At 39.6% G+C, this 8,316-nt stretch overlaps 1 pseudogene; it reads left to right on the top strand.

Annotated features, from left to right (window-relative positions):
- The first annotated feature begins 255 nt into the window (after positions 1 to 255).
- Positions 256 to 703, top strand: LOC103255562 (annotated as a pseudogene).
- The last annotated feature ends 7,613 nt before the right edge of the window (positions 704 to 8,316 follow it).

Below are 8,316 nucleotides of genomic sequence, written 5' to 3'. Positions count from 1 at the left end.
AAGGAGATACCATCTTATACCAGTCAGAATGGCTATTATCAAAAAATCAGAAAACAATAGATGCTGGTGCTAATGCTGTGAGAAGCAAACAGTTATACACTGTTGGTGTATAATTAGTATAATCTCTATGGAAATCAAAATGGAGATTGCTCAAAGAACTAAAAGAATATCTACCATTCAATTCAGCAAACCCACTGCTACAATCTACCCAAAGAAACAGCGGTCGTTATACAAAGAAAATACCCCTAGGAAGAAGAAGAGGCAAGAACGACCCCCGGACCAACCAAAGCCCGCGCGCCGCTCCATCCCCGTGTCCAACGCCTTAGTTCCGCTGCCATCACCACCATGCCCAAGAGGAAGGCTGAAGGGGGTGCTAAAGGAGATGAAGCCAAGGTGAAGAATGAACCCCAGAGAAGATCTGCAAGGTTGTCTGCTAAATCTGCTCCTCCAAAGCCAGAGCCCAAGCCTAAGAAGGCCCCAGCTAAGAAGGGAGAGAAGGTACCCAAAGGGAAAAAGGGAAAAGCCGATGCAGGCATGGAGGGGAATAACCCTGAAGAAAATGGAGATGCCAAAACAGACCAGGCACAGAAAGCTGAAGGTGCTGGAGATGCCAAGTGAAGTGTGTGCATTTTTGATAACTGCGTACTTCTGGTGACTGTACAGTTTGAAATACTATTTTTTATCAAGTTTTATAAAAATGCAGAATTTTTTAAAAAACTATGTTGTTAGCACACAGAACACTTCATTGTTGTTTTTGGGGAAAGGGGCATATGTCACTAATAGAATATCTCCAAAGCTGAATTGACGTGGGGAAAACACCTTTCCCTTCTAGTTTTAAGAGACTTCCTCTTGGCTTCCAGAAGGAGGGATTCCCCGACGTTGACACACATAACCACCTTGGTGCAAACACCTTGTGGTGTGGAAAAACATTCATTGTTTATGTCCTCTTCTCCCTTTTGCCTTCAGCATAGACTTAACTCCCTTAAACCCAGATATCTGTTGGGACCTGACCCCCAATAATTGGTTACCAGTATGTCAGTGATGCCACTGAGGTGGCTCCCCTCTTAAGAGCAGCAGTTTTCGTTTATAGATTGTGGATCTTCAGACAAATTCTACCATTTTCATTTCATTTCCTGAAAGTCAAGGTCGGCTTATGAAAAGTTGTCAAACAACATGCTAAATGTGAAATGTCAACCCTCACTCTAAACTTCTTCCCTGTTCAGAGCATCAAATGAAGACTTCCTTGGGTTTTTACAGTGACTTTCTGATTTTGGTAGTCCATTAAAGAAGGGAGTTTGAAAGTTGTTGTATACTGTTAAAGATTGTCTGCCCATGTCCTGCCTGAAATACCATGATTGTTTATGAAAAGTATCTTTAATAAAGCTGGATACAGTTTGGCTTGGAAAAAAAAAAGAAAGGAAAATACACCTAGATTTGGAGGTTTATCAATTCACAATTCAAAATTATATAGATGTGGAATCAACCTAAACACCTATCAACCAATGAGTGGATAAAGAAAATGTCATACACACACACACACACACACACACACACACACACACAAGGGGGACCCCCAAAAATCTAGAATTAACTTTCATAGGATGGGCTCCTTTGTAGTACAGGCTTCCCCCACTAAGTGAGTGTTCTAGGAACCCATCAGCATCTGTGTACCAGCTAGCATTGTTGTGAGGGGCTGCATTCGACTTCAGTAAATTTTTCTGGAGATTCTTTTAAACATGTTTGCATATTCATGATGGGTGGTTTACAAATGTACCAGCCCATACCGCACTGAGTGTTCAGTAGTTTTTTTTTTTTTACCAAAAATGACATGAGCCCCATGCTCCACCCTCCCTATTCACTCAGTCATGCCCCGAGTGACTTTTTGTTTTCCTGGATGAAAAAAGTCCTCAAAGGGAAATGTTTTGCCAATGTGAAAGAGGTGAAGCAAAAAATGGCAGAAGCACTAAAAGGCATCTAAGTTGACAAGTTCAAAAACTGTTGTGAGCAGTGAAAAGAGCTTCCTGATAGGTGTATTGCACCAAATGGAGAGTACTTTGAAGGTGACTGAAGTTTAAACATGTAAGAATAAATATACCATTTTTTATAAATAAATTCTGGGATTTTTTTGGAGAGATATGGAATACTATTTAACCATCAAAAAGAACGAAATAATGTCTTTTGCAGCAGGAGAACAGCATCCTAAGTGAACTAACACAGGAACAAAAATTGTTTATAAGTGGGAGCTAAACCAAAGATCTGCAAAGACATAGAGAACAGTATAATGGACATTGCAGACTTAGAAGATGGAGGGTGGTAAGATGTGGAGGGATGAAAAACCATGTATCAGATACAATGTGCACAGGTGAGGATGATAGGTACATTAAAGTCCAGATTTCTTTGCCATTATACAAAGCATCCAAGTAACCAAAAACTATTTGTATACCATAAAGCTATTGATATTTTTTTTAAGTGTAAAAAAATAAAATAAAATAAAAATATAAGCACAGGTTAAAGTTATACTCAAAAGAAAGAGAAAACACTCCATTCTGACTCTACCTTTATAAAACTTCTTTTGACAACTATTACACCGTCTTTGCTCGAATCCTCCCTCCCTTCCTCCCTCCCTCCCTCCTTTCCTCTCTCTCTCTTTCTCTCTTTCTCTTTCTCTTTCTTTCTCTCTTTCTTCCTTCCTTCCTTTCTTTCTTTCTTTCTTTCTTTCTTTCTTTCTTTCTTTCTTTCTTTCTTTCTTTCTTTCTTTCTTTCTTTCTTTCTTTCTTTCTTTCTTTCTTTCTTTCGAGTCTGGGTCTCACCCAGGCTGGAGAACAGTGGCAAATTCAGGGCTCACCCTAGCTTTGACCTCCTGTGCTCAAGAGACTCTTCCGCCTCAGTCTTCACCGTAGCTGGGACTACAGGCATGTGCCACCACGCCCAGCTAATTCAAAAATATATATATTTTTAGAAATGAGGTCTGCCTATATTGTCTAGGCTGGTCTCAAACTTCTGAACTCAAGCAATCCTCTTGCGTTGGTCTCCCAAAGTGCTGGGATTACAAGCATGAGCCATGGCACTCGACCTATTACTTTTTACTATTTGTATACCTTTTGAAGCTGTCTTATTGTATGTAAATTCTCAAATTGGAAGCTACCTAGTAACTGGAACCTGGTCATTTTTGTACACCCGTGCAGCCCCAGGGCCTATTAAGGTGTTAGTGATAGCCCATACTCTTAACAAATGTTCATGGAAATGAATTAAGTATTAATAGCAGCTGAGATACTCTAGCCAAGTGATAAAGGAAGGTGTACTTTATTGTACTTCACTTTATTGTTCTTCTCAGATATTGTTTTTATTTATTTTTGTTTTGTTTTGTTTATCACAGATTAAAGCTTTGCAGCAACCCAGCAACCCTGCATTGAATAAGTCTATTGGCACCATTTTTCCAAAAGCATGTTCTCACTTTGTATCTCTGCTTCACATTTTGGTAATTTTCATAGTATTTCAAATGTTTTCATTATTATCATATCTGTCATGATGCTCTGTGATCAGTGATCTTTGATGTTACTATTTTATTTCTTGTCTTTTTTTTAGCATCAAAAACCATATCTAAATAAAATTTGAATGTGATTGGGAAGTGTTGTATGTGTTCTGACTGTTTCACAGAGCAGTCGTTTCCCCATCTCTGTTCCACTTCTTAGGCCTCTCTAGACCCTGAGACACAACAATATTGAAATTAGACCAATTGTTGATCCTATCATGACCTCTTAGAGTTCAGGTGAAAGGAAGAGTTGCACATATTTCACTAAAATCAAAACTAGCAATGATTAAGCTTAGTGAGGAAGGTATGTCAAATGCCCAGAAAGACTGAAATCTAGACCTCTTATGCTAAACACTTAGCCAGGTTGTGACTGCACAGGAAACGTTGTTGAAGAAAATTAAAAGAGCTACTCCGGTGAACAGATGAATGACATGAAAGCAAAACAGCCTTATTCCTGATATGGAGAAAGTTTTTGTAGTCTAGATAGAAGATCAAACCAGCCACAGCATTCCCTTAAGCCAAAGCCTAATCTAGAGCAAGGCCATAACTCTCCTCAATTCTGTGAAGGCCAAGAGAGGTGAGGAAGCTACAGAAGAAAAGTTTGAAGCTAGCAGAGTAGTCTCATAAGGTTTAAGGAAAAAAGTCATCTCCATAGCATAAAAGTTCAAGGTGAAGCAGAAAGCACGGATGCAGAAGCTACAACAAGTTATCCAGAAGATCTAGCTGTGATCATTGTTGTAGGTGGCTACACCAAAAATTAGATTTTCAGTGTAGATGAAACTGTCTTATATTTGGATAAGATGCCACCTACAACTTGTGTAGCTAAAGAGAAGTCAACGCCTGGTTTCGAAGGACAGGCTAACTCTTTTGTTGAAAGCTATGGCTTTCAGTTGAAGTCAATGCTCATTTACCATCCCCAAATCCTAAGATTATGCCAAATCTACTCTGCCAGTGCTTTATGAATGGAACAGCAAAGTCTGGATGACAATTCATCTGTTTACAACATAGTTTCCTGAATATTTTAAGCCCAACATTGAGACCTACTGCTCAGTAACAAGATTCCTTTGAAAGTATTGCTTTTAAGCTGGGCTCGGTGGCTCAACCTGTAATCCCGCGCTTTGGGAGGCTGAGGTGAGTGGATTGCCTGAGCCCGCGGGTTCGAGACCCGCCTGGGCAGTAAGAAGACCTCATCTCTACAATAAATCAAAAAATCAGCTGGGCTTGGTAGCGCATGCCTGTAATTCCAACTACTTGGAAGGTTGAGGCGGAAGGATCACCGGAGCCCAGCAGGTCGAGTCTGTGGTAGCCAGGAGAGACCACTGCACTCCAGTCTGGGTGACAGAGTGAGACTCCAACTCAAAAAAAAAAAAAAAGTATTACTTTTCATTGACAATGTACTTGGTTACCCAAGATGTCTGGTGGAGATGTACAAGGAAATAAATGTTGTTTTTAATCCTGCCAACATAACATCTATTCTGCAGCCCATGAATCAAGGTGTAATTTTGACTTTCAACTCTTATTATTTAAGAAATATATGTTGTAGGCTAGGCATGGTGGCTCATACCTATAATCCCAGCACTTTGGAAGGTGGAGGCAAGAGGATTGCCTGAGCCCAGGGGTCCCAGATCAGCCTGGACAACTTGGCCAGACTTTGTCTCTACAATTAGAAGAAAAAAAAATTAGTTACACACCTATAGTTCCAGATACAGCTAGAAGGCTGAGGCAAAAGGATCACCTGAAACCAGCAGGTTGAGGCTGCAGTAGCCAATTCTGCAGTAGCTGGGCCACCGAGTGAGATGCTAACTAAAAAAAAAAAAGACAAGAAATAAATTTTTTTAGTAAAGCTAAAGCTGCCACAGATAGTGATTCCTCTAATGGATCTGGGCAAAGTAAATCCAAAACTTTCTGGAAAGGGCTCACTATTCTAGAAGCCGTTAAGAACATGTTTCATGAAAAGAGGTCAAAATATCAACATTAATAAGAAAAAGTTTATTTCGGTCCTCTTGGATGACTTTGAGGGGTTTAATACTTCATTGGAGAAAGTCACGGTAGATATTATGGTGGAAATCGCAAGAGAAGTGGAATTAGAAGTGGAATTAGAACCTGAAGATGTGACTGAATTGCTGCAATTTAATGATAAAACTTGCTTGGATGAGGACTTGCTTTTTATGAATGAGCAAAGAAAGCATTTTTTTGAGATGTAATCTATTCCTGATAAAAAATGTTGTGAACACTGTTAAAATGGCAACAAAGGATTTAGAACATTACATAAACATAGCTGTTAAAGTAGCAGCAGTGATTGAGTGGATTGACTCCAATTTTGAAAGAATGTTTAAATGCTATCAAACGGCATCACACTAAAGAAAAATCTTTTGTTGAATAAAGAGTGGATTGATGCGGCAAACTTCATTGTTGTATTTTCAGAAATTGTCACAGACACCCCAGCCTTCAGTTATCACTACCCTGATTAGTCACTACCCATCACCATCTAGACAAGAACCTCCATTAACAAAAACATTACAACTCGCTGAAGGCTCAAATGATCGTTTGCATTTTTTAGTGATAACGTATTTTTTTAAAGTAAGGTATGTACATTTTTTAGACACAACGTCATAGCAGATGCAGCAGTAGTGTAAACACAACTCCAGTTAGCTGGGAAACCAAAAAGTTCATGTGGCTTGCTTTATTGTGCTATTTGCTTTATTGTGGTGGTCCAGAACAGAACCAGCAATATCTCTGAGGAGTGCATATAAGTTCAAAAGATAAACCTTCAGATTGATAAAAATTCCAGAGTTCATATATTGAAAAGTAATAATGCATGTGAGAGAATACTGTACCCAAGTAAGTTTAACTCTTTTCTGTATACTTTTGTTTCTCAGCTACTAGATCTGTACAACTAGGGTACTGCAAATTTAAAAGATTTTCTCAACACCAGAGTTTTACTACTAATAGAGCCAGCTCTAGAACTTGACCTCATCTATATTTTAGCCCATTGGTGCATGTCTTCTTATTATGAATACAATAATTTACTAATGCTATTACTAATATATAGATTAGTAAATGTTCTTTATTTGTTTTTTGAGTTGGAGTCTCACTCTGTCGCCCAGATTGGAGTGCAGGGGCCGCTTCCGGCCACCGCAGCCTCGACCTCCTGGACTCCGGCGATCCTTCCGCCTCAGCCTTCCAAGTAGCTGGAACTACAGGCGTGTGCTACCACGCCCGGCTAATTTTTTGATGTATTGTAGAGATGAGGTCTCGCCAAGTTGCCCAGGTAGGTCTCGAATCCGCGGGCTCAGGCAATCCACTCACCTCGGCCTCCCAAAGCACAGGATTACAGGCTGAGCCACCAAGCCTAACTAGTAAATGCTCTTTATAGGACATAAGAAATTTCACCTCAACAATAATATCTCTGAATATAAAATGGTGAGAAGTGTGTCAAATAGAGAATAACTAAAGTATGTAAAATGGTAGTGAGGAGTGCCCAGATGTATCTGTCATACAAAGTCAGAGCCCAGAGCTGAAAATAGATGCAACATATTAAGTCAAAGAATTGCTGGGTATAGTATCAGCTGTGTCCACTCGGGATTTGACTAAATCCTGATCATCTTTGGGGTGAAATACAAAATGGTGGTGTAGCGGCCGCCTTCCTCATTTTATATACTCACTGTGGGAGATGTGAGATAGAAGTTCCAGGTCAAATGTTGCTGGAAGAAGAAGACAAATGTGAGACAAAAGCAGAGGAAGAGCTGAAACTAAGAGTGTCAGAGGGGATAGTCTGCTCCCCTACCACTTGAAAACTCATTGCCTAAATAGTAGTTACATTGTGCAATGCAATCATAATTTGCCATTAAAAAGACTTGGCAGTTTTACATTTACCAATATAGATTATGCTCTAGGACATAGTAAGCAGTGATGGGAGGGAAAAAATGTGAAACAATATGTAATATTGTATCATTTATATAAATAATTAGACATAGGTATCCATGCAAATGCTCACATACACATGGAATATATTTGGAAGAACATATTAAACTTGAGAGCCAGGCATAGAGGTGCATATGTGTAGTGCCAGCTACTCGAGAGGCTGAAACAGGAGGATTGCTTGAGCCCGGGAGTTTGAGACCAGCCTGGGCAACATACTGAGACACCATTTCTATTTTTAAAAAATAAAATAACACTTGGGAACCATAGGGGACATGAATAATGCAGGGCTTCCATGCAAGGCCATACAGGCTGGAAACATAACCCTCCAGGGTCATCAATCATATAGAATCTTGCTACTCAAAGTGTGGTCTCCAGACCAGCAATGTCAACACTAGTTGATTAGAAATGGAGAATCTCAGCCTCTACCCTCAGATGTACTGTATTATAATCTACCTTTAAAGAAGGCCCCCTGAGTTGTCTCTCTTTTTTTTTTAATCAATATTTTTTATTATGTTTTTGTGGGGTACAGTTAAGGGTTAGGTGTACAATTATGTTTCATTCAGGCACCCTGTTGATAAGAGGTGTTTTCCCATCCCCAGACAGATATTTGCTACTGTTAATCCCATCCGCCTCCCCCCCATAGTTTCCCAGTACCATCAGTCATTTTCTTATACTATTACATTGGATGTTCAAGGTCCATTATATGAGTGAGAACATGTGATACTCAGATCTTTGTTTCTGTGAGAGGTCACTCAGTATTATAGACTCTAGTTCCATCCAGGTTGCTGCGAAGTTCATGATTTTGTTCTTTTTTATGGCTGCATAGCATTCCATCGTGTATATGTACCACATTTTTTAAT

Source organism: Carlito syrichta, unplaced genomic scaffold (genome assembly GCF_000164805.1).
Source record: "Carlito syrichta isolate Samal-C Ts95f unplaced genomic scaffold, Tarsius_syrichta-2.0.1 Scaffold288255, whole genome shotgun sequence".
NCBI classification, from domain to species: Eukaryota; Metazoa; Chordata; class Mammalia; order Primates; family Tarsiidae; genus Carlito; species Carlito syrichta.
The sequence above is the reverse complement of the archived record's forward strand: the minus strand, read 5'-3'. Positions and strand labels throughout refer to the sequence as shown.